Here is a 25,858-nt window from a genome sequence, read left to right as displayed (position 1 = left end):
TTTCCATTCTATATTTTTAACATTTTTTCTAAAATTAATCTAATATTTATATGTTACTTAAACCAAAACAACAAAAATTAAATTCCAGGAACGCTGTTTTTTCTTAAGGGTGGCTCCTATTTAGTTTGAAAATTTTTATTTAACAATATTCTAATTGTATTTTTTAAAGGTTACATTTTTCTTCTTGCTGAGCTTTACAAAAAAAAAAAAACCTGAAATATTGCTAAGTATTTATATTAGTTTTATGGCTTATGTATATTTTCTCATTCAATTCTCACAACTGTTCTATGGATTAATTATTAGTTTCCTCATTTATAAATTGGAATAATGAGTCCCAGAGCAGTTAAATTCCTTTTGCTTTTTCACATATTTATTATACTACGGTAAAATCAGATTAAAATAAGGGTTCTATTATCTAGTGTTCAATATAGTTTTATTTCTGTTTCTCCTACTCTGTTGCATATTTAAAAGAAAAAATAACACTCATTGACAAGTTCTATGGAAGTTGCTCTTTGGATAGACTAAGGTATAGTCTTTCTATTAAGGCTAAGGGTTTAGAGATTTGAAAAGGTGCTTATTTGCATATAAAAGCATTGTCTATATAGAAAAATCACAGTAATTCCACAAAAATACTTCTAGAACTAAAAAATGAGTTTACCTAGATCACTGTATACAAGGTCAAAATGCCTTATCAGAATGCGATCATCTCCCAGGTTTTGGAATCTCTCAGAATTGTTCAATTTAGGGATTCCAGTCGTTCCCCCAGCCTTCTAAATGTGCTGCTTGGTATTCAGTTAATAAAGTCAAGGAAACTCACAAAATTTCCTGGAGCACTTCTCTGAGTAGCTTCCTCCTCTCTGATATACAGCCTGTTTTCCGGGCCATTTCAGCTACCCCAAACTTCTATCTCAGTCTTCACAACTCATCAAGACCCCTAGGCTCTGTTTAAGATCTCCCCACTTGAAATGTGATTCAGTAAATGCTTCAAGATAGAAAGCTGGGATGATTGTATGACTCACCTCACTTTTTCCCCTCCTGCTAGGAACTGTGATTATTCACTTCTTGCAGTTCAATATTTGAATGCAGTTCTTTATTTCATTCAGTTTTCTAGTTGATTTATGAAAGAGAGGAAAATTCAATCCTGATTTCTTCATCATGGCTAGAAACAAAAGTATAAACTTTAATCATCATATTAAAGTAAACTGATCCATTATACTCTAGTGCAATATTTACATTAATAGTAAAGCACAATATAAGATTTCAAAGACATTTAAAGGCCATGGTTATTATTGTCTTATTTGAGCTACTGGAATGGAAAGGTTGAGATACTGATTTTGCTGATTAGCTTAGCCTATAGCCTTCTAAGCAGGGAAAGAAAGAAGTGGTACACAGACGGACAAGGTGTTCTTAAAATTTTTTTATACTGATGTAGTTTCAAATGTGCAAAAATGATACAAGGAGAATACAAAGAATATCTGTTGACCTGTATTAGTTATCTATGCTGGGTAACCAACCAGTACAAACTTAGCAGCTTAAAGCAACATATATGTATCACCTCAATATTTATATATGTCAGGAGTCCAGGCACAGATTAGTTGGCTCTTGTGCTCAGAGTCCCTCAATCAAGGTGCCAGTCTGGTAATGTTCCCTTCTGGAGTTTAGGATCATCTTCTACAATCACATGATTGTTGGCAGAATTCAGTTTATTTTAGCTAAAGGACTGAGCTCTCATTTTCTTGATGGCTGTCAGCTGAAGGCCGCTCTCAGCTCCAAGAGGTCACTCTCCATTCTTTGTCAAGTGCTTTCTCAGACCCTCTCATAACACAGCAGCTTACTTCCTCAAAGCCAGCAGAAGGATGTCTCAGACATTTACACCCTCTTTTAAAGGGCTTACCTGTTTAGATCAGACCCACCCAGGATAATCCCCCTTTTGATTAATTTAAAGGTAACTGATTTGGGATCCTAATTGCGTATGCAAAATCTCTTCACCTTGGCCAGATAGAGTAATCTAATCATGGAGTGACATCCTCATTGTCACAGGGCGCACTCACATTCAAGGACAGGGAATTATTCAGGACATGTACGATAGGGGATGGGAATCTTGGGAGCTGTTTTAGAATATACCTCTCACAGTACCCTTTACACAGTTTGCCCACTGTAACATTTTGCCACATTCACATTTGCTTTCATTCTGTTGTGTGTGTGTATGTTTCTATATATAGGCATACCTCATTTTATTGTTTTTCACTGTATTGTGTTTTGAAGATACTGCATTTTTTTTACAATTCAGGTTTGTGGAAACCCTTCATTAAGCAAGTCTATCTGTGCCATTTTTCAAAAGCATTTGCTCACTTCATGTCTCTGTGTCATATTCTGGTAATTCTCGAAATATTTCAAACTTTTTCGTTATTATTATATTTGCTATGGTGATCTGTAGTCAGCTATTTTTGACTTACTATTGTAAAAAATTACCACTCACTCAAGGGTCAGATAATGATGGTTAGCATTTTTTAGCAATAAAGTCTTTTTAAAATTAAGGTATGTACATTTTTTAGACATAATGCTACGTACATTTAACAGACTCCAACATAGTATAAAAATAACATTTATATGCACTAGAAAACTGACTCACTTTATTGTCACATTTGCTTTATTGAGGTAGTCTGGAACCTAACCAGCAATACCCCCCAAGGTCTGTTTTCACTAACTGAAAGAAATCCAAAACGAATTTTTGCTTTAGGACAAAACACAGAAAACAGAAAGAGCATTCAGCATTTGGTCTGCAGTGAGCCATTACAGAGGCAGCACACTCCCTGAGCAGTAAGAGTGGCACCAACAAGCTCCTTCCCTGGGAACTACACTCAGCCTCTCAGCATCGAGATGCCATAGCTCTGAACTGTGTCTGTGAGCATCTGTGCTTTATCTTGATTTACTTTGTGCATTTGTTAGTACAATGTATCCTAAGGTTCTTCACTTTATGCCATTTCAGCTTATGAAAGGTTTCATGGAACACTCTACTTTGTTATACTCCCTCATTCTCTTTTGATCGCTAAACATCCAGAATATGATGTTGCCTAGATTCTGAGAATCTCTGTCATATTCTGGGAATTTTGTAGTGCTTTTGTCAAGTGCTTTCTTTTTTTGTTCACATTTTCATGTGAACAAAATAATTAAATCCTTCATGTGAATCAAACATATTTTACATTTGGGACAATTTTTTGTTCCTGATAACCAATATGTTAAGAAATCGCATATGTCATTAAAAGAAGACATAAAATCTCTAAGATAAGAGGGGGCAAGACTACAGAAAATTGGAAAAATAAAATCTTGAACGTACACAAAGAGTCAAATAAGTTAATGTATCAAAACTTCTCTCACTGTTACCCTGAAGTTAACGCAACTAACCAATGTCAGCTCCAAGCGGCAACAGGGAATTTCAGAATGTAAATGAAGGAATGGCAGCAATGCAAAGATGGCGGTGTTGGGACTTGGTCATGATTTTGAAACTGCTGTGCCACTTACACTTGTTTGTGCCTTTTGGAAAGTTACTTAACCTCTTTGAGTCTCAAGTTCATCGTGTTTAACATATACTTTCAGTAGGATTAAATGAGATTATGAATTTTAAGGGCCTGTACACTGAAGACAGTAAATTAAGCTACATAGCTACAATTTTAAAAATAATAGCAGGATAAGTAATAAACAGAATTTGATGCTTAAATAAGAAATCTTTAAGTATGATATTGATATAGCCAGTTTATGTATGACCAAATCTGCAAGTGAGCAGCTGATACAAGGGCAAGCTCTAGTGTGTTAAATACTGGAAAAAATGTTTCCGATTGCTGTGGGTGTTCTCAGATCAAATACTGTTTCTATGAAAAATTGTGTGAAATAGTAAAAATGAGGCATAAATGAGAAGCTAATGAATTTGCATCATTGTTTATGAAAGAATCAAGAAATGATGTGATGTGTCAAGTATCAGAAAAAAGCCTGCCTAACTATTTGGACTTAACAAATATTGGTATAAAAAAATACAGGAATTACTAAAAGAAAGAATATTTGTGACATTAGAATGATTGTCACACCATCTCTCACACTGAAGCAATCTCACTTAGCTACAAAGACGCAATTTTGTGAAAAAAATAAAGATAATTAAAACTTGACTGTTGCAATGCTAATTAAAATATAGTGTTAAGGAAATGACTTATTTTGATTGAAATCTTGCTGCTACTTCATTTCGTTTTCATGAATATAAAAATATAATCCCAGTTTTGTAGCAAGATAATTAAAGCATTTAATTTTCAGTCAAAATTTGCTTAAACCTGATGCCTCAAAAGCTGAGTAATACTTGTCTTACTAAAACACAGATGTTCCAAAAAAATCTTGCCAACTGGATATCAGTTGTACTGATGTAACAAACAAGCACATTATTTGGTGATGGCAGACGGGAAAACTGTATGAATCACGGCGAAAGTAAAAAAGAAAAAAAAACAACAAAAAACAGTATTTTCAAAAGATTTAATAAATAGCTCTGAGCCTTGCCAGAATAGCGGATTGAAGTAGGACATTTACCCAGGGAAAAGTGGCTCAGGAGGGCAGCTCAGGCACATTTAAAGCTGCAGTGACTTACTACAAGTATTCACAGACCTTTAAAGATGTTGAAGCTCTGGTAAAAAAAAAAAAAAAATTCATTAGGCACATTTAGAGGATGAATTAAGGTATTTTTCAAAGAGTTTATGATGCAATGGAGGAGAGAGAAACTTTTTATCTAAATGAATATTCATTACTGTAAGATTTTTAAAGCTCTTGACTAAAATCTAGCCAGTTTCTCCAAAATTTAGATTTGGTTTGAAGTAATGACAAATGAAATCAGGCTGACTCATCTTTCATAATCCTCGTCCATCTGTCCTTTTTCTTTGGACCTGACTGTCTATACCTGGATGCCTGCAATCCTCGAAGATAAACTTGGCAGTCATTAGCACATGGTTTTTGAAGACAAAGACACAGATGAGTCATTTAAGGTGGAAATATAATGTGAGGAGAGAAGCTGACCCCAAAAGGAACTCCAAAGACTGCCAACCTTTCTGCTAGAGAACATGATGTTGGCAAAGAATCTGGGTAGGAGTAGCCAAAAGGTCGGTAGAAAGTCAGGAAATATGTGGACAATGGACTGAAATATCAAAAACATTTTTTGAAAAATATCCATAGGATTTGGTTATATTTGCAAGAACAGTTTTGGGTAAAGTGTTGCACGCAGAAACCAGATTAAAGTGTTGAAAGGTGAAATACTCGCAAGAAAATTAAGAATGTTTACGCGCACAACTCTCTTCAGAGGCTGTAATGGAAGGCGAGGTTCAAGGAAGTAGAAGTAGGATGACAGGGACAGAGTTTTGCAGAGAACATATTGATCAACACTGTCAATTATTACACAAATAAGGACTAAACATAGTTTCTAGCTGACTGCCTTGACAAGGGTCATTTCAGTGGAGAGTTGAATGCAGATATCAAGTTGCCAGGGTCTATAATAAAAGGATAACCATGATTTGGAGATATAATATATGTCAGTTATCCATTTATTGCCTCTCAGCTTCACTCCTTTCAATATATGTTTTGAAATAAACAACAGCATTTATTAATTATATCTCCTTTACAGTGAGAATGATGCTAAATTTTCTCAGTAGAAGACACTGGAGGGACATTGAAAAAGGAAGGAGCTCTCCTACAATTTTTTTCAGTATCCACAAGTGGGCTATGTGGGTATGAGGACAGCCTGTGAAGCCGGCTCCCTCCATGGGCCCAGAACGTGGTCCCTCTGAGACCCTGTAGCCCACTCTCCTCAGAAACCAGGGTCCTATGAGCTCTGAGGGCCTCTTACCGTCACCAGCTCTAGAACCCCCACTGGTCATTGCTCATCATCTATGCCACCAATTGCTGATGACCTGCTCCCCTCCTGCACTCTGTAGAGTGAGCGTATTAGTTTTCTACTCCAGTTGTAATACATAACCACAAACTGAGTGGCTTAAAACACAAATTTATTATGTTGAAGTTCTGCAGATTATCCAGGTGTCAACAAGGTTGATTCCTTCTGGAGGCTCTAGGTGAGAATCTGTTTCTTTGGGGGTTTTTTGTTTGTCTGTTTTTTCAGCTTCTAGAAGCTGTCCACATTCATTGGCTCATGGTCCCTTCCTCCATGTTCAAAGTTAGCAATACTGCACGTCTCTGACAGTTCTTCTGTAGCCACGTCTCTCTCTGGCTACAGGTGGGAAAGATGCTCCACTCCTAAGGACCCACATGACTACATTGGGCCCACCCAGATAATTCAGGATAATTTCTCCATCTTAAGGTCCTTAATTCAATCACATCTTTAAAGATCCTTTTACCATGTATGGTAACATATTCACAGGTTCAGAATTAGGATGTGGACATTTTAAAGGGGTCATTATCCTGCCCAACACGGTGGCTTACTGCTATCCTAGAAACTCCAGACCAACTCTGGCCTGGCTAAATAAGCAGACTTCTCTGCTATCGGATGGGCTAAATCACACCTCCTCCAATTAGGTCTGAACCCCTTCCAAATTGTCCTTTCTTGGGTACTCTCCCTTAGCCCTAGCAAACCATATGGAGTTTTCTTTCATTCTACACCATACTCTTATCATAGTCAGTACTTCTTTATATTAAACTTCCCTTGTTTAGCCTGCTGTGTGGTTTCTATCTCCTGAGTTGACCTGGACTACTATAGCTTATCTGAATATATTTTCCAAAAGTAATTTAACTAAGAAAGTACTAAAACTAAAATAGGACAGATGGAAGAAGAATCAAGGGTATTAGTTTTAGTTTGGTTTGCTTTCGCTTGAGGAAAAAATTTTAGCCTTCTAGTACGCTGAAGAAAATAATCAATACAGAAATAGGATTAAGGTACTAGAAAGAGAAATTCTTGAAGGTGGGAGAAGCTAGAATCTATTCTAGAAGTTGAAAACACAGATTACCTACCATAGGAAGCCTTTGTAAAACTTCAATTTCTAGGCCCTCTCCTTATTCTGATTTAATTGGTTTTGATTTAATTAGAGACTTCTAATTTAATTGGTCTTGGGTAAAGCTTGTATCAGTTTCTTTGATGGCTAGCAGTAGGGAGGCAAGAACGTGGTAGCTATAGGTGAATGTGTAGAGAACTAACAGAGAACTAACATGTTAGTGAGGTCCCCTATGATTACCTCAACTGTCTCTGAGAAATTGAAGGCAATGTTGTATGTTGATAGTGAGGCAAGAATTGTGAAAGGGGATTTGGACATTTTCTGACAAACACTTAGACACCTACTTTGTACACAACTCAGTGTTTAATAATATGGATTCAAAGAAGCACGAGACAGGGCTCCTGGCCTCTTAAGCAACTTGCTCTTTAGTTGCGAGGCTGGACAAAATAATAAGTACATGAATAATAATTCCAAGTAGAATGTGTTCAGTTTAAAAGAAATCTTATAGGCAATGAAAACAATTGGAGTATAGAAGGAATAAAGAATTTTGGTTGTGTGATAGGCAAAGATTTCAAGATGTGGAACTTAAGACGTGAGCCTTGAAAGAAACACAGAAAGGATGGAAGCAAACGTTCTTGATCCTGAGATGGATGTGCACCCCATTTCAGAGTTTGAGATTAGCTTAGCTGGGTTGCCCAAAGAATCAATGCTGAAATAGGACGGGGAAAGCAGGATGCTTTTTATGTTATTTAAGAGAAAGCTCAAACCCACAGAAAAAAGGAAATTCCTCTGGAACTGTGAGTGGGGGCTAGTCGAAATGGAGTGACAAGAAAGACAGATTTGAGATGGAAGAGTCACGATCACCACTAAGGAGTAAAAGTCCATCCAGATAAGTTTGGGTGAATCCGAGGACATCAGACTGGTGTACCTGCTCTCCAGGCCTAGGCTAGAATAGCTAAAAGCCTTTCAGAGGAATTCTAAATTTGAGGCTTTACATACAACATGCTATGAAAATGAAAGGAGAAATGACTGATTAAGATTCGGGGTAGGGGGTTTCCCTGGTGGCGCAGTGATTAAGAATCTGCCTGCCAATTCAGGGGACATGGGTTCGAGCCCTGGTCCAGGAAGATCCGACATGCCACAGAGCAACTGAGCCCATGCGCCACAACTACTGAGCCCACGTACCACAACTACTGAAGGCCACACGCCTAGAGCCCGTGCTCCTCAATAAGGGAAGCCACCACAACGAGAAGCCCGCGCACCACAATGAAGAGTAGCCCCCGCTTGCCACAGTAGAGAAAGCCCGCGCGCAGCAACAAAAACCCAACACAGCCAAAACTAAATTTTAAAAAAATAAATAAATTTATAAAAAAAGAAAAAAAAAGATTTGGGGTAGGTGAGCCTGGAAACAGCGTTCCCCCTCTGGTTTTGTTTACACAAAAACAGTAATCTAAACACCCAGGTATGCTTGCTTCTGAGAGCACACATACATTTTCCAAGGGAAATTGTTTTTGAAGGTTTACTTTAAGTAAAATTAATTTTCAGATGCTTTACTTCCAAAGGTATTCCTTCCAAAATTGTGCTTCTGTGAGAACTCATTTAAGGACTCACTCCTTATCTTTTTTACAATAATCCTTCCACTTTACAAAACAAGAACATATTCTTTGGTACATTGTCCCATTTGTAAAAACTCATGGGACACAAAACAAAGACAATTTGAATGACTAGCAATTCCTGTTGAGAAACTAAATGCCTCTAATAATTGGGTTAAAAAGATTATTTTGTAAATCAGATGGTTGTCCAGTTTTTATGTTCAAAAATTCAGGTAGAATCTATAGAGTTTTGTCAACTATTAGGTTATTAAAAATACTCTTGATTAAAGATCACTTTGTGAAATCTGACATATAACCAGAGCAGACATAAAACAACTGAATGGCATTACTACAATAAAACCACTGTCATTTCCATAAAATGTGAAATCTTATGTGTGGACAAGATTTCTGAACACTTACATTTGCAAACACTTTTTTTAATGAATAGAAAATTGATTATTAGTCTTGTTTCATCCAATAATATGTAATATTCACCCACAAATTCTTGAAATAATTGGATAAACATGCCTTCCTTATTATGAAATGGATTTTAAACAAAATTTTACCTAAATTTTGTAATATATTTGGGTTCTTTAACTAGGTACTACTAATAATGGAACTTATAAACATAAAGGAACACGTGTTTTATCATTTGGAGCTTATGGTCACAGAAAGCAAAAAAAAAATTAATTTCATTTTATAGAAAAAATATGGTAGAGTGAATCAGTTAGATTTTATGACACTAATGCTGCATATAAAGCAACACAAAACCTCAGTACCATACAGAAATAAGCACATGTTTGTTCTTTCATCTGGAGCAGCTGGAGGTTACATGGCAAGGGATGGGTGAAGCATTAGTACCATTTTTGCACTACTACGGGGTGATAATTGAAAACATTAAAATATATAGAACAAATTCTAAAGGGAAAGTCAAATACAAATATAAACTGCAGAGGTAAAGGACCAAGACAGAATTTGTGATTTTTAAGTAAGAGTTTTTTCAATGTTTTTAATATGGAGATGATGGTGAATATCAAATCATTATGAATTTGATTACACTGGATACATTTTTAAAAGTAATGCAGCAGTTCTATTTTTAAATGTCAATATTTACAACTAAACTTATATCCTTTGCAACTATTTGAATTTATGATGAAATGAAACTAAAAATGGGTGAGTAGTAAATAGATTTTCAAAATTATTTTAGGGGGTATGCAAGCAAAATAAATTGAGTTCCACTGATTATGAATTTCCAGAACCAAGGAGAGTGTGGAACTTCTGAAAGACTAGCGAACAGCAAGAAGCCTGAGTCTGATCAAAACTCATCATGTTTGGGAACCTCACAATAAGAGGCAATGATACTAGCAAGGCCCATAGGACACCTGTAGTAGGGTGTAGCCCAACCTTTTTTTGGTAAAGACTTGCATACAGGACTTCTGCATCCTATGGAGAGTCCCTATTCTAAATCAAAAAACTCTAGGCCTTATGGCGTAGCGAGAAATCCAATACCAGAAATTCCTGAATTAGACCTTAGGTCTGGGTATACAACTTGCAGACTAATTACAGGATTAAGGATTGAGATGGGAAGCAGATGACATGGTCTTATAGACTGGTAACAGAGAAAAGATAAACAGAAGGTAGTCTCATCACAGAACCATATTCTCTTCAAGGTTAAAAACTATAACTTGTACCATTTGCCAAATCATATACCAAAGTTCAGGCCAGTTCAAGTCAGCCAAGACAAGGCAGGAAAGGCATGAACAAACAAACCGGGTCACATAAATTGATACACTGAGGTTGAAAGCCAATGGCTAGAAACCAGGAGGAAGAGCATCTGGACCAGAGGATAGCGTAAAGACCAGATACACAGCCACCCCTCCCCGTGCCCGGAGGTTTTAGTAGATTCTCCCTGCACCCAGGAAGTGTGTTGGGAAGGAGGAAGGGCAAGGGAGACACCTTGAGAAGTGGGTTACCTTCTGAGTTATGACCCACACAAGGCTATTAAAGCAGAAGAGACTAAGACGTTTTAATTAAAAAGATTAAGTGGTTTCTGACAATCACACGAATGTGTGCTTAAGAGCAAGATGTAATCCATTATAGGAAAATTCATGTTCTGTACTTTGTACATCTAAGTTGTGGTGTCCTTACACTGACTTGTCTACAAATAACAATAAAATTTATGAATACAGATACCTATGTACATTATAAAATGCCAAGCAAAATGTAAATAGTCTATTTCACATAATAATTTAGAGATTTTAAGATTAATTTCACAGTACTTTCATATCTTTTAAAATATTTGAGTATTTGATACAAACAAAAGACTATGTGTGTTGACTCAAGGAAATGGTATCAATGTAAGGTAATTTAGAAAGAAATTTGGGGGAGTAAAAATCATCCACCCAGATAAGAAATTTCTTATCAAGTCATTCTAATCGATAATGCCTAGACTGTGAAATTCTTCCACCTACTCGTTTTATGAATGTCTAGTGTCTAGCTCTGATGGAAAAACTAAATTACGCAAGTATCAAGATTTGTTCTTGCCTGAAGCAAGCAAATTAACTAAATGATTTCTCAATTTTCCTTCCAAGTCCTATGATTTAATGAGGTTGTGCAAAAGATGACTAAACACAAAATGTGAGGAAATGCTGTCAACGATGAGTGTTTTTCTTTAGAGATGTGAGTGGCTTCAGAGCCTTGATAGTAAGGGAAATGTGACCTTTTATTGAAGGACTGAGACTCATTACATGTATTCATGAGGTATTTACCAAAACCCATTAAAGCAATTGCTTAGGCCTCCCTCTTGTAAGGTCAGAAAAACAGGACGGAGTATTTTCCAGGACTGGCTTCAAGAAGGGACTCAGGAATGGATATGCCAGGATAAATGACTAAAGGGTCTGTGTCAGTCACAATGCAATCAAGAGACAGAAATCATAATAGCTCTTTAAACAGAGAAGATTTAATATCCAGAACTAAGTCAGTATAAAGAATTATTACCTATATAAACTAGAAATGCAAAACAAAAACACTGAGAAAGGATGGAAGTAGTGCCTGCAGGAAACAGATACACGCTGAGAAGGTACCTGGAGAGGGGCTCCAAGGAGCTAAAAACTAGACCTTTCAGGAGGGGACACTGGCTGGCTGGTGGCTGTGTCTCTGAGGCTGGTTTTGCAAGTGTTACATAAATTCCAAAATGGAGTTAATTGCTGCTTCTCCAAAGAAATGCTGCTGTTGGGGTGAAGAAGGAAGACTGAGGGAATTGGGGAGCTGTTGTTTAATTAAGGATACAAATTTGCAGCTAGTAGATAAATAAGGCCTGGGGTTCTAATGCACAGCATAGTGATTATAGACAACAATACTGTAACATAAACTTCAAAATTGCTAAGAGACTAGATCTTAATTGTTCTCACCCCAAAAAAAGAAATGATAATTATGTGATGTGATAGGGTGTTAGCTAACCCTAAAGAGGTAATCATATTGCAATATATACATGTGTCAAATCAATTCATTTTGTACCTTAAGCTTACACAATGTTTTATGTCAATTATATCTCAATTGAAAAAATAACTTTTTAAAGCAGGAGACAAAAAGGAACAAGTCCCTTCTTCCTCTTCCAGCTTTGCAGTCTCCCTCTAGCGCCCTGATTGGCAGAGTCTTACAAGAAGATAATTGCAAAGCAGAAATGCAGTTTGCAAAGTACCAGCTCCAGCAAGACGAAGCAGAGCACAGAAGGGTGAGTTTGAGGCAAAAAACCGATAGCTTAATAATTGGGATGGGTTAAAAAATTTAAGGACAGCAGTTTGTCAAATTTATAGAAAATAAATCTATGGAAATGCACATCCAAAAGACAAATACAAAAATATCAGCTAATGATTGAAATGGTAAGTCTCTAACATTTATATGAAATCACCTTTTAAAGAATACAGGCATACCTCGTTTTATTGCGCTTTCTTTCATTATGCTTCACAGTTACTGTGCTTTTTACAAACCAAAGGTTGGTGGCAACCCTGAACTGAGCCAGTCTATCAGCCCCATTTTTCCAACGGCATTTGCTCACTTCGTTTCTCTGTGTCACATTTTGGTATTTTCACATTATTTCAAACTTTTTCATTATTGTTATATTTCTTACGGCGATCTGTGATCAGTAATCTTTGATGTGGAAAAAAGATTACTATTGAAAAAAGATTACAACTTGCTGAAGGCTCAGATGATGTTTAGCATTTTTTAGCAATAGAAGTATTTTTTAATTAAGGTATGTATGTTTTTTAGGCATAATGCTATTTCACACTTAATAGACTACAGTATAATGTAAATATAACTTTTATATGCACTGGGAAACCAAACAAAATTGTGTGGCTCATTTTATTGGGATATTTGCTTTTTTTTCAGTAGTCTGGAACTGAAGCTGAAATATCTCCAAGGTATGCCTGTACATAATTCTGGTTTATAAAAAGATACAAGCTGCTGGTGATCAAACACTGTTTCCTTATATTCAATCAGAAAAAGATGCTGACATTGAGAGTGAAAATCTAGATGGTTTGGGTTCAAAATATACTTGGGGCTCAGATTAGGTCTTTTGGAGGGAAGTAAGAGTGATGCTGATACCACTTCAGCCTTGGTTCTCTGAGACTGTCTAGCTCAGGAGACTTTTTTTTTTTTTTGGGCACTAAATGCAGTACAGACAGAGGTGGGATGTAATGAGCAAACAACCACCATTAAACCTTTCAGAAGTTGACAATCCAGCCTAAAACTTAATCCAAGTGTTACCTATGACTCCTGCAGAGCTCTGCTGTGAACACATCTGTGATTATTTTCTTTAGAAATAACCTGATACCCATGTGGAAAACGAGAGGCCATATACACTGGATTTTGTGCTGATAATCTCCTTCACTTTTCTCTATTGTTCACACCACAAATCACATGCCAAATAAGGTTATAATCAAAATGAAGATCCAAACAATGAATAAGAAGGTATGCTTTAAGAAGATACAAAGACATTCTTTTCAGGCTTATGAAGACATTGAAAGTTAAAGAGTTAAGAATCTTTCTCGAAATCATGAAACTAAAGTATGACAGAATCACAGGGCTCTAATCCACTTACCCTTAAACCAGAGTAATTTTCACTATACAATGTCACCTCCCTAATATCATTATAAACAATTTTAGTGGTACCATGAGGCATGCTGGAAACAAATTAGAATTATTCCTTAAAACAAGGCACAAGTGGGAATTCCCTGGTGGTCCAGTGGTTAGGACTCTGCGCTGTCACTCCCGAGGGCAGGGTTTCCATCCCTGGTCAGGGAACTGAGATCCAGCAAGTGGCAAGGTGCGGCCAAAATTGGGTGTTGCTATGACATGGGCCATTTCCATTTGGCCCCATACCCATGGCCAAAGAAGCCCTGTTTAGTAGACCACATCTGCTGCCATACCCAGAAACACATGCTTCACTCTGATTCAATTAATAAAAATTGACTTAAAGAAGGTATATTATCAAATGCCATTTTCAGGATACACAGGGAGTAGGAGAAATTTTAATTTATTTAGCAAAACTATCACCAGGTTCTAGAGTGCCAGGTACCCAGGAAATACTGAATTAATACGATGTAAAGGACATGGTCCCTATTACCAAAGAAGTCACGTTCTAGCTGAGTTGTTACATGAGATGAAGATGCCCTGAAAAGTAGCAATGGTTATATCAAGATGGACGCAAAACGCCATGAAACAGGAAATGGAGGACACAGGAGATCTGTGTTCTCCTCACACAGGAACCATCTCACCTCATTTTTTCAGGTTGTAATACATACCAAAATCAGCACGTTTACGCCATAAGTAAGCATCATAAAACGACTCCCCGAATTATTAGGAACATTTTTCTTAAGTTTGGTAAAAGCGAATATAACTTCCAAGACAAGCAGAAGGCTTTTATAGACAGAGGAATGTTCTCACACTAGTCTTGGAATCAGGTTGGGTGAGCCACTTAAAAGAGCATTCTCCTGCATTTACAAAGCCATCTCCGAAGTGTTGACTGGTACAACATATACTGTAGCCCAGTCAGCCTTTGTGTGTGTGTGAGAAAAGAATCGATGTGGGCTTCTAAGGCCCTGGCAAAATGCAGTGACATGATGGTTATAAGAGAAAGGAGGCTTGGTCAAAGAAAATAAGAGAGAAGATGGGAACAAGTGATCTGTCAGGAAAACTCATTTAATCTTATGTACTATTGTTTTTCTTCTATATACCAGAGTCCTTGGAGGCATGGCTAAAAGGAAATGGATGATGGGGAAATTTTTAAATACATATATATATATATATATATGTATATAAAAGTGTATATATATATGAAATAGTCATAGAAATCAATCACATTAGGTAAATCTCTAAAAATCCCATCAACTAGATATTCTCAGTATATAATCAATTACAGTGGTCTTCACTGCTCCAAGGTCTCTCTCCTCTCTATCTCTGTCTCATAGTTCCTTCAAAGTGAACTATTTTCACTCAAAGTATACAGCAGCCTGCAGGCAGAAAATCTTGCATTTTGAGATGCTAAAGTAACATCAGGAATAAGCCTATGCCCATTTTCACCAGCATATCAAAACTGAGCCTCTGTTTTTAAAGAATCAGAAACAGGAGGACTATTTCCACCAGGTTACATCTGAGCTAGAGGGGCATCAAAAGAGAGATAACCATAAAATTTAAGATCTATTGGTGAGTCAACCTACACAGACCTTCTATCACATAAAATGTCCATGTTCATGTCCAGCAAGAAGCCTTGTTGCTAACCTGGGGCTATTCATAAACACACCAGGTTGAATCCTTGGCCTTCTTGGTTCCTGCTTTCAATAAGCTCTGAAATAATTTATCACTTGGGCCATTTGTTAATAAATGGAGTTCATTGAGTGGGTCCTCTAATTAATTAGTTTGCCTTCTGTGCTATTAATGGAAGGAAGCACACATATACCCATTAGCCCTTTGGGAGTTCTCTTGCATGCAGCCTTTGAAAAAGGCATGTTTCAAGATGGTACCATTGGGGGAAGCTGGGCAATAAGTACATGGGATCTTTTCATGGTATTTTTGCAACTTCTTATGAGTCTGTAATTATTTCAAAACAAAAAGTTTGTTTAAAAAACAACAAAATTCAGAACCTACCTCAAAAATGAAATCAAAACTGATATTAATCTCTTCTTCCCTTCCCTCTATTGTAACATTCTGCCTGTGTTACAGTTAGTTACAAATCCACCTGCCTCTTAAGCTCTGAGAGCTAGAACTGCATCATATTTATCTTTGTATCCTCCGCAGACCTTAGAATATTTGCTTTTCTAACCCAGGTTCATTCAATTAAATTTAACAAACTGAGTTCAAGACACTGGTTAAAACATTTCCTCACATCTCTTATCTAATTCGGGAAGCTCTGCCTTACATCCTGCTTCCCTTTTCATGGCATTCAACGGAATCTGTATGCAGAATGTGTGCAGGCATATGGTTCACATACTGATTTGCTCAAGGTGCCTACCAGTAAAATGTGACTGGTAGTAACACTCACCTGGATACCAAGGAAAAAGAGAGTTAATTAACCAGTGATGGCAGAATACAGTACATAAATAATGGAGCATGAGAGAAATAGGGATTGTGTTATGTAAACATTCAGGTCCTGATATTCTGTTCTGGATTTGGTTTTCAAATGGAAGACAATTAATTAAAATAAAATACACTCCTATTTGGTTCTGAAGATGCTTTCTCTAAAGCTTTTTGAGATCTTGCAGCTCCAACATAAAAACATACATATATAATGTGGATTCCTGGAGATTAACACAAGAAGGGGCTCCAAAAGGTCATTGCTACCTTCCTATGACTTGTATCTGTAACAGTTGGTGGCAGTTGGGATCAGTCATCTGGTAGCTGCTAAGACAAAAATTGCTATGCCTATATATTTCGTTACGTGTTAAACATAGGTCATTGCAAATTATAAAATGTATTGATAATTTCAGTAAAATTAAATTAAGCCAGTGGCAACCACTATTTGAGAACATAGGTAAGCTATGAAAGAAAACAAAATAATGTCCAGGATAGAAAATTGCAAAAGCTAATAATTTTTAAGTGTTTAAACTGTATAATTTAAAATGGTATTTGTACTTGATATTGCCTCTAGAAATAACTGGTGAATGTTCAGAAATATCCCAATCATGTATAAATAGAATGTAACTTCTAACAGTTATTTTCCCCAAAATGTTGTTGAGTATAAATATAATCAAATTTAATCAAACAATAAAAATTTAAATAAAAACTACAAAAAATATTTTGCTATCTACTTACTTTACTTGAATGCCAGTTAAATTTTATACTGGTTTTGTATTAGCAAAAAATATTTTGCTATTTACTTACTTTACTTGAATGCCAGTTAAATTTTATACTGGTTTTGTATTAGCAATCTTTTCTCTATTTGCTTTTGATCTGAACATATAGCAGTGAAACTTCCACATACAGAAGTTGCTCATCTGACAAACTGGACCAATGTGACGGATGTGACCAAGGGAGTGAATATAATTAAAACCACCAATGTATTTACTATTTTGACTCATGTTGGAGACCTTAATAAAATTAAGAAGCTACCATACTGGATGAATTAAAACACAAATATGGATTCAGTTTTGTAAATTAAGATTCATATGACTCATAGCAGAAAGCTAAACAATTAGAATATCTTTATGTTGATATTAATAGACAACAGAAGACATAGTATGATCTCTACCATTGTAAGTAGCTAATTATAGAAGCATCACTGGTCTGAAAAGCTGTCTTCAAAGTCACAAGTTATGTGATTGCTGTGGTAGGCAGGATATAGCCTTCCAAAGATGCCCATTCCCTAATTCCCAGAACCTGTGAATGTATTCTGTTATATGGCAAGGGCGAATTAATATGACAGACAGAATTGAGATTGCTAGTGAGCTGACTGAAAAATAGGCAGATTATCCAGGATTATCTGGGCAGGCTCAATGAAATCACAGGGTCCTTAAAAGTAGCAGAGGTGGATGGAAGACTTAATGTAGTGATGTGATGTGAGAAAGACTTAATCAGCCATTGCTGGCTTTGAAGATGGAGAAAAGGGCTGTAAGACAAGGAATGCAGGTGGCCTCTAGAAGCTGGAAAAGAGAAGAAAATGGATTGTCCCTAGAACCTCCAGAAGGAACACAGCTCTGCTGACACCTTGATTTTTGCCCAGTGAGCCACCGTTCAGACTTCTGACATCCAGAACCATAAAATAATAAACCTGTGTTGCTTTAGATCATTAGGTTTTTCTGTAATTTGTTACAGCAGCAATGAAAAAGTAATACAACAATACTTCCAGTTTCTGGTTCTGCATGTAAGGAGCTGGGAAGCTGCCACAACATCCTATCAACAAGTAAAAAGCTGGACAAACTGAAATGTCAACAACACTTCTGCAATACATAAAAGAAGAGAGGACACAGAGCAAACTACTACCCCCAAGACAGGTAAATATAGGGAATAACAATCCGCCAGAACAGAGACTGACAACTGTTAACTGTCTGCTGCAGAAACCAGTGCCAGGGTAGGAAAATCTGAACTATAATTGACACATACTGGATGCTCCGTGCAGACAACTCTGAGAGTCAACAACCAGAGGGAGACCCAGTCATAGGGAGGGTCCCACGATTTTGTGAAATTTACCTCCAGGATTTTGGCCAGTTTCTTACAGTAAATATCCGAGGAAAAATGCCCTAGTGCTTCCAGCAGAGGTGGAGGGGAGTAGGGGGAGTGGGGAGGAATCATTTTGAAATACATCAGAGCACTCTGTTCTTCTAAACAAGGCCTGCCCTCAGAGGAAACTAGTTAAGCAGAGCCTAACCTGCTGGGATATTTTCAGAGCATACCAAAAGGCAGAAATCACAATTTGAAAAGACAGAGCAAGCATCAAAACCAGACATGGCAGGGATGTTGGAATTATCAGACCAGTAATTTAAAACGGTATGATTAATATGCTAAGGGCTACTAATGGATAAAGTAGGCAGCATGCAAGAACAGATGGGCAGGATAAGAAGAAAGAAGGAAATCGTAAGAAGAAACTAAAAAGAAATGCTAGAGATCAAAAACACCTCAGCATAAATAAAAAATGCTTTTGATAGGATTACTAGTAGACTGGACACAGCTAAGGAAAGAATCTCTGAGCTTAAGGATAATCTCAAGAGAAACCGAAAAGCAAAAAGAACAAAGACTAAAAAAAAAATTAAAAACCAAAAGAACAGAATATCCAAATACTGTGGGATAGCTCAAAAGGTGTGACACAGGCATAATGGGAATATTGGAAAAAGAAGAAATAGAGAACAGAAGAAATATTCAAAACAATAATGACTGAGAATTCCCTCCAACTTAATGTCAGACACCAAGATCCAGGAATCTCAGAGAACATCAAGTAGGATAATTGCCAGAAAAACTATACCCAGGTATATCATTTTCAAATTACAGAAAAATAAAGATGAAGAAAGAATCCTGAAAGAAGTTGGGACAAAAAATCCTTACCCACAGAGGAACAAAGGTAAAAATTCATCAACTTCTCCTCAGAAACCATGCAAGCAAGAAGAGAGTAGAGTAAAATATATAAAGTACTGAGAGAAAAATCCCACCGACCTAGAATTCTGTACCCCATGAAATTATCCTTCAACAGTGAAGGAGAAATAAACATTATCTCAAACAAAGATTGAGGGAACTTGATGCCAGTCCACCTGTCTTGAAAGAAATCTTAGAGTTCTTTAGAGGGAAGGAAAATAGCATACGCAAGAAATTCAGATCTATTACATAAAGAAAAGAAGAACATCAAAGAAGGATTAAGTGAAGGTAAAATAAAAACTTTTAGTTTTTCTTAATTACAAATAACAGTTTGTTCAAAATAATAATACCAGCGGTGTATCTGATTGTGTATGCTTATTATATATCTTATTTATTTATGTATTTATTTATTTATGCTTATATATAAGTGAAATGGATGACAGCAATGATACAAAGAATGAGAGGGAAGATTTAGGATTATTTTATTATTATAAGGTATTCACACTGCCTGTGGAGTGATGAGATTAACCAACACACACGTCAAAGAACAAATCTCTAGAGAAATTTTAAAATATTTTGAACTAAAAGGAAAATTAAAACAACTTATCAAAATTTGTGTATGCAGCAAAGTGCTAGAGGGAAATTTATAGAATTAAGTGCATATATTAGAAAAGAAGAGAGATCACACACACACACACACACACACACACACACACACAAAACAACTAAGTTTCACATTAGGAAACTAAAGAAAGAAAATCAAATTAAATCCAAAGTAAGCAGAAGAACAGAAATCATAAGAATTAGAGCAGGAATCAATTAAATTGAAAACAAGTAATTGGTAGAGAAAATCAGTTAAACTAAAAGCTGTTTCTTGGAAAAGGCCAATAAAATGGATAAGCTTCTTGCTAGGCTAAGAAAAAAAGGGAGAAGATACAAATTACTAACATCAGATATGAAATAAGGGACATCACTAAAGATCCTATGGACAACAAAAACATAATGAAGGAATACTGTGAACAACTCTATGTTCACAAATTTGATAACATAGATGTAATTGACCAAGTCCTGGAAAAACACAATTTGCCAAAACGCACATGAAAAAAAATAGACTATCTGAATAGGCATATGTCTATTAAATAAATTAAATCAATAATGAATAATATTCCAAAAAAGAAAGCACCAAGCTTAGATGGTAAAGTCTACCAAACATTTAAGGAAGAAATTATCCCAATTCTCTACAATCTTTCAGAGACGGAATACTTCCTAGCTTATTCTATGAGGGCAGCATTACCCTAATATCAAAACCAGACAAAGACATGACAAGAAAATATTACAGAGCAATATCTCTCATGAAAACAGAGGCAAAAATCCTCAACAAAATATTAGCGAGTCAGACCCAACAATACAGAAAAAGAATTACATACTATGACTAAGTGGGACTTACCCTAGGTATGAAACATTTGAAAATCAGTTAATGCAATCCAACACATCAATAGGCTAAAAAAGAAGAATCACATAACCATATCAATAGATGCAGAAAAAACATTTGACAAAATCCAACACCAATTCATGGTAAAAACTCTCAGTAAACTAGAAATAGAGGGGAACTTCCTCAATTTGATTAAGTATAACCACAAAAATCCTACAGCTAATGTCATACTTAATAGTGAGAAACTCGAAGTTCTCCCACTAAGTTCAGATACAAGGCAAAAATGTCCCCTCTTACCACTTTTTTTCAACATCATACTGGAAGTTCTAGCTAATGCAATAAGACAATAAAAGGAAATTAAAAGGTATACAAATTGGGAAGGAAGAAACAAAACCATCTTTGTTCATAGATAACATGATTGTCTATATAGAAAATCTGAAAGAGTTGACAAAAATACTCCTGGAGCTAATAAGGATTATAGCAAGGTTTCAAGACACAAGTTTAATATACAAAAGTCAGTTGCTTTCTAGATACAGCAATGAACAATTGGGATTTGAAATTAAAAACACAGTACCATTTAAATTAGTATTATCACTAATGTAAATCTAACAAAAATGCACAAGATCTGTATGAGGAAAACTACTAAACTCTTATAAACAAAATCAAAAAAGAACTAGATAAATGAAGAGATAGTCCATGTTCATGGATAGGAAGATTCAGTATTATCAAGAGGAGAGTTCTTCCAAACTTAATCTACACATTCAATGCAATCTCAATCAAAATTCCAGCCAGTATTGAGAAACTGATTCTGAAGTTTATATGGAGAGCAAAGGACCCAGAGTAGTCACCACAATATTGGAGAAGTACAACAAAGCTGGAGGACTGACACTACTTGACCTTAAGACTTACTATAAAGTTACAGTAATCAAGACGGTGTGGTATTGGTGAAAGAATAGACAAATAGATCAACTGAATAGAACAGAGAGCCCAGAAATAGGCCCACCTGAATATAGTCAATGATTCTTGACAAAGGTGCAAAGGCAGTATGATTGAGCAAAGACATTCTCTTCAACTAATGGTGCTGGAACAGTTGAACTTTCACATGCAAATAAATCAATGTAGACACAGAGCTTACATTTTTTACTAAAACTCAAATGAAGCACAACCAAATGTAAAACGCAAAACTAAAAAATTTTCCTGAAAATATTCTATATATGTATTTATTAGTTTTTTATCTTTAGAAAAAGGACATCATGCTGTCGATATCTTTTAGGACCCATTGACCTCTTTATAACAACATTAGAGGTAGCCTCCAGTGTCCACACAAAAATCCCAAGTTAAATGCCTGGTACTGACTTTTCAGTTCAGATTTTTACTCTTTCTTTCTTGTGACTTACCCCCTATAGAGGGATGTTTGATATTTTGCTACCCAGTATTCAGTGTTCACCATCCTAGTAAATAAACCTAGTTTCCATCTAAGGGAACTCCTCCACTGTCAGTGCTCATGGCCAAGTACAGTCTCACTCCAGCCTTGGGAATAGTTCACATTGCCCATTCCCAAGCCAACCAGCAGACCACATTTGACTCTCTGATAACTTCTGCCTCTCCAATCACAGTGAGTCTCATACCTTGTTGGGGATGAAGGGTCAAAAAAACTCTAACGTCTTCTGGGTATAAAGAATCTAAGGCCTGGAACTACTCCATCTATTTTGCTACCATAAGAGTAGGACACTCTCAGGTGCACAAAGGAAGAGAGCTAGGAGATGTGCAGAAAGGAAGAGCCGGGGGTCAGGTGACATGACTGAAGTCTCTGAATCAATCCATTGCTGAAGCTCCAGACCTACCCAGTGACTATTCCATTACCTGAACAAACAAGTCTCTTTTGTGTTTGTCAGTGTATATTTGGTCTTATTTCACTTGATATACAAAATTCCTTAACTGTCAGCACCCTCCTATGCAGTAAAAGGAATTTGCTAAGCAATTTCCAGCCCCGAGGGGGAAAAGAGATACAAGCAAAGAAGTGCTTACACAATTAGTAAAAAAAAATATTTAAAACAAGTATGAAAAATTAACAGTCCGTATTCCAGAAAATGATACCTTTTCAAATTGGTTGTATTGCTTTAATGACTGCACCTAGATTTTAAGCTCCTAAGACATGTAGTCTCCTAAGTGGCAAAGATAGTAGAGCCAGGTGGAAAACTCATGAGGCCTGATGGAATCTTGATGCTTCCAGTGGGTGACCTTGGGGGATTAATATAACACTTTTGAAACTCAGTTTCCTTAACTCTACCATGAGACTAACAACGTCTCCTAGCAGGGTCTTTGTAAGAGTTATATGAGATTAGAAGTGCTTGACATAGAATAGGTATTCAGTATGTTGCAAAACACAGTGGTATTCTTTTTATTAACAGAAGCAGTGTGTGTTTTACCTCAAAAAATCATTATGTGAGCTGAAATGGTCCACGGCTTTACTAGCCTGGGATATCTTATGTTACAAGTGGGACCTGACTTTTCTTTCTGCTTGATGTTTTTCCTTTCAGTATTTCCTTCCTCATCCAGAATAGCGAGAGACCCAAAGAGTATGTCTCAAATGCATCTACCCACCCTTGAGGCCGTTGGCTGGGCTCTCTAACTCCCACTGTTGGGACCCCAGCTTCAGCACAAGTGCTCCCTTACTCTGGTCCCTGCTTGCACAACTGCCACCTGACAACTCTGAGCTGCCTTTTGTGGACCTCTCAGGAGTGATGCTGACAACCAGGTGGTTCTCTTCCTCCCGGTCAGCAGTGTCACACCCACACCGCTATTTGCTTTGTTCATCCATTGGACCTCACTGCTGTCTGTTATGTTTGAATCATTGTCCTTCCCACTGTATCACCTTTGCCACTTCTCACATCTGTTTCCAGCTACCCTGCATTGATTCCATAGCCAGGTGCTCTGGTCTGCTCCTTTTCCCCACCCCCAGGCTGATTAATTCTATTCCACAGCACTGGATAAAACCCACAGAGCCATTTTCTTCTCTAAGCCTCTACTCCAGGTTTCCGTTCATGAAATACCAACATGCAATTTTAACAAAAGAAGCTCACCGTGGTCTCAGTCACTAAAACAGCTCTAGGAAATATTTCCCTATTCGTGTATTTCCATTCTGTATTACAGCCTTCTCCTCTAGTATAGTATGCGGCTATAAAGTAGTGGGTAGAAATGGGATCCAATTTACTTTTTCACACAATAAATATAAATTTAATGTTTTATTATAAATTGCTGCTAGTGTAAAAATTTACCCCTTATGATAGCATACTTTATTATTTTTGAAGTTGCCAAGGTGATCTTTTTTTATTTTATATAGTTGATAACTTTATTTTGCAATTGACAGAAATAATTTCAAACTAGGATATACTTTCTCTACAAAGCGAATAACTAGTATTTTCATGTGAGTACAGAGAAAGAATAGACTTCTGATATAAGTGGAATAATAGAAAGGATCGTGTTTCAATTTTATAGCCTTTCTGTCCATGACACAACATTTGACTTATAACCTTCCTTTTATGTTCACCATCTGCATACTGCTACGACACAGGAAATGTGAGATGAGTCCAGGTCGTTTGGATGTATAATATTAAGTATGAACATAACATCTAAATAGAATGAGCCTTGTCTGGGGCAGTGGACTAGAAGTCATATAATTTCTATCTCTCAGTCACCATTCATTTGTTATGTCCTTGAGCAAATCATTTAACCTTTCTATTCCTCAGACTTTTCTATGAAATAGGATAATACCTATTCCCATCACAGGCGCTTGTAGAAAAAAATCAAAATTAAAACTGTCTGGCATTTTACATAAAAGGGCTTTAGAAAAAAATAATTCCTGGGTAGTAATTTGCAAACAAAACCTATCTACCTTGGCCACCACCTTTATATATGCAGATTCCTTGTTAACCTCAAGAGAGGGAAAGAGATACATAACTCTACCTAAGAGCTCAGACTAATATAATAATAACATCTATCAAGCACTTACTGTGTGTCAGGCACTGCTCTACATATATTACCTCTATTAATCCTCACACTAACTACATGAGACAGGCACTCTTGTTAGTTCACTTGAGTAAAGTTAGTTAGGCAGTTGAGAAAAACCAGGCAGCAGGAGGTTAACTAAACTGCCCAAGGTTATTCAGCCGGCATGCAGTGGAGCTACATTTAACTCCGGGGTTGATCCAGAGCCTGAAAGCCCCAGCTCACCCACTGGGGGCACAGCCATCCCCACTCTGCTTTAACATCTCCCAGGACCACAGCAGACCTGGGTCTGCTACCTGGATGGGTTCTGTTTGCCTAAAAAACTAAGAAGCATCCAAGGGAAAACTCATCCCGAAGAAAGTGATGATCAAGGAGCACAGATTTGGATAAACTCTCAATATTGGGAGAGACAGATGATTTTTTTCACCATCATGATGCCTGTAACTTGGAATGTTCTTTAGACAGGCCAGCTACTCAGTTACTCAATGGATAATTATCAAGCACCTACTATGTTCCAGGTACTGTTATTTTTGCCAACGAAGACATCAATGAACAAGAAATATAGAGTCCCTGTCTTCAAAACAATTCCTTCTTATTGCGGTTGGCGAGGAGAGAATAACAAATAATACACAAGCAAATAAATAAATAACTAGCATCATTTCAGATATTAAAAATTGTTATGACAAAGACATGGAAAGGGCTTGTTTCTGAGTTCTATGAAGACAAGAGAGTAAAATGTAAAAAACTTGTTTTTGGAAAGCCATTCAAGCACTTTTAGAAGCAGAGTTTGTAATTTTTATAATAGCGGTAGGAATGGGAGGGTATTTTTCTTCCCTGAGTTGCTGTGGGAGTAGGGCAGCAGAAACACTGTAGCTTAAGCTACAGGCTAGAACAGCCTTCACATTTTCATCTATGCTGGAGAATAGACATTGTTCTTTATCCTAACAGAAAGATGGGTCAACAACAAGAATAAGGAATTCACCAAAGAAAATAAATGTAATTATAGACGTGAAACAACAAACAGGAAAACAGAGCTCACTATTATTAAAGTAGTGAAAGTAGTGAAAATCAAATTGTGATGTTTTACCTTTAATTAGGTTGGTATGAATTTTTAAAATATACAGTATTGAGAAGAGATATGAAAAAGCATAAATAATTCTACTCAGTAATGATTTAATGAGTGTTTACTATGTTCCAGGTGTCTTGCTAGATACCAAGGGTACATTCAGTTCTTCAACAAACATTTATGGAGCATCTACTATGTTTGAGGTGGTTTGCTGAAGACTGGTGGTCCCTGG

General features: G+C 36.6%; 1 long non-coding RNA gene across 1 annotated transcript in view; it reads right to left on the bottom strand.

Annotated features, from left to right (window-relative positions):
• LOC307197325 overlaps nucleotides 1-25,858 on the bottom strand; it is a 109,546-nt gene that overhangs the window by 56,764 nt on the left and 26,924 nt on the right. The window contains exon 2 of the long non-coding RNA XR_013831368.1: nucleotides 1,020-1,159. This is a non-coding gene — a long non-coding RNA (uncharacterized lncRNA). The remainder of the gene's footprint in view (nucleotides 1-1,019; nucleotides 1,160-25,858) is intronic.

This window comes from Stenella coeruleoalba (genome assembly GCF_951394435.1).
Source record: "Stenella coeruleoalba genome assembly, chromosome: 14".
Lineage (NCBI taxonomy): Eukaryota > Metazoa > Chordata > Mammalia > Artiodactyla > Delphinidae > Stenella > Stenella coeruleoalba.
Note: the sequence above shows the minus strand (reverse complement) of the source record. Positions and strands in the feature narration are given on the sequence as shown.